Source organism: Sinohyriopsis cumingii, unplaced genomic scaffold (assembly GCF_028554795.1).
Source record: "Sinohyriopsis cumingii isolate HCF-2022 unplaced genomic scaffold, ASM2855479v2 utg000198l, whole genome shotgun sequence".
Taxonomy (NCBI): domain Eukaryota; kingdom Metazoa; phylum Mollusca; class Bivalvia; order Unionida; family Unionidae; genus Sinohyriopsis; species Sinohyriopsis cumingii.
In genome coordinates this window covers 4,866,954-4,869,278 of record NW_028315875.1, presented here as the reverse complement: position 1 = coordinate 4,869,278, position 2,325 = coordinate 4,866,954, and positions in this window count along the sequence as shown.

Genomic DNA, 2,325 nt, shown 5'->3' with positions numbered 1-2,325 from the left:
ATCCAACGAGTATTTTTGTACATTTTCACGTTGTATTCAAGGGAAATAAATTATTTGTTGAATTTTACAAAGCTTGTTGCTTTTCACTCGTTTCTGTTATTTTGTTTTAGGAGAAGAGACTCCTAACACCGTATAACACACTGGTTGTAGAAAAGCCAGATCTCACCAATGTATTATCAAAACCAGAAGTCAAAATATGACGACTCAGCGACTGGATTAAAATTTTCACTTGGAGATATATTAGATAATGATTGGCACCACTGACAGCATCGGATACATTAGAATTTAAATCTTAGAATGTTAACCAAAGTGATAGGACTAATTTCTTGCCTCACTTTCCTTATCAGTCAGTTAGCTACATGCAAACTTTTTTAGCCACCGCCGTTAGCATATAAATTATACGTGTCTTCTAGCCGTTCAATTTTTACTTTCATTTGAATCTTTTAATTGCACCCGAAATGTGTCCACTTCACATGCGCCTATGTAACGACTAGAGGCACGCTTCTCAGAGCGTATACCCTTCTGAACATATTGCTGCCATGAGACTGTTGAAACTATTGAGTAATCTAAATATTAGCCCATCGTCTCCTCGCATTAGACGACGATCTCTTGACATGATGCGCTCAGATTAAAATACATTCAAAAATGAGTTATAAGAAACAAGCTTATGTTTGTCGGCTAATGTGCACTTCATTGTCACGACTGTGATGTTTACCATGAGATACCTCTGCAAGTAATGAATTACTGACATTCTCCTCGTATACATTGGGTAAATATTAACATTCAGCACTAAAGTCGTCGTTGAAAAAAAACAAAAATCACTTCCAAAGAGAAATAGCTCATTATGTGAGGTAACGACTAGAGGTACTTCGATCATTGTCAAGTGTCAAGTCTTGGAAGTTAAAATGCTAATGTCTAGTTACCCGTGTGATCGAACTGGTATCTGAAGGTTTTAATGGAGATATATACTAATGTGTTATATATGTCTCAGAGACTTACACTTGGCTGTCTTTAATCACATCAGATTGGAGGAGTCGTGAGGTTCTTTTGAAAATAATATTCCTCTATAGATGGAAAAATAACAAAACTCTTTAAAATGAAGTTGAATTCATAGTGCAAGTGGTTTGCATAACAGTTACAGATTTACATCGTCTGAAATTGCTTCTCGAAAACGTCTTATACCGTAAAGTTTCTGGTGACTTGAAAATTGAAATTTATTCCATGCTAAATATATTTTCATATAATGAGTAAGAGCTGGCTAACTTAATATGCTGTGTTACTTCCAATTTTTTTTTTGTTGTTTTGTTACATCTTATTTTAATTTGAGTGTTCAAAGAGTTGCAAAAAGCAAAAAATACCCCACCCCCATCCCATTCCGGCAATGATACGTTATATTCGGAACAAGAGAAACTGTCCGATAAATCCGCACCATCTTAGCTAAGCAATCGCTATCTGGTCATTTACTATACAAGAAAAGGGAGGTACGTTCAGATTGACGATTAACACTCGTATTAATATTTATCGCACCGGGTAGTAAGGCCAATTGAGCTTTTTGTATTCTCTGCATTGTGTTTCATCCATCGTTACATGTAGGTCGACCGTCCTTCAATAATTGATTGTTACCCCAGTAGAGTCCATATTTGTGATCCGATTTTCTTAAAACTAGGATATGTATTTGCATCATCAACATTATTATAATGCAATTAAAGGCTGAAATGCTTTACCATAAGATATTACATTTTTTTATAAACATGCATATTTAAACCTGAGGGAAGATATTTTCTCTACAATTTGGTTCAGGTAATTGATCTTTGTTTCAATAAATACTTCCATTTCCCCAAACATATAATGAATTTATGACATAAATTGTTATCCACTTTTCATCCACTTATTTTTCATCTTTCCATCTAGGTAAACTGTGTGCTGTGTTCTTTGATTGAAACACACAGAATCTCCTGTATGTAAAAAAGAAAACAACAAAGGCAACAATAACAAAACCAATTGACACATTATTAGAACAAAATTAAAAGTATACCGATCAAGTGTGATCAGATATGACACAGGTTCTGGCGTGTGCAAACATAGGAGAACAACTATCGATAGAAGTAATAATATCTGCAATATGAAATGTGAACTTTTCCCGTGGGCGTTAAGTAGTTTGTATCCTGTGTACAATCGTAAAGGGTAGAGCCTTTCGCCACTGAGGTGAACATCTTGCAAAACTTTATGATTAACTTTTTTTAAAAAAGAACATGTGTAAACCACCAAGGTAGTTCCATGGTAACATTTCACCGGAAATTAAAGAAATCAAAATTACTAGGGTAT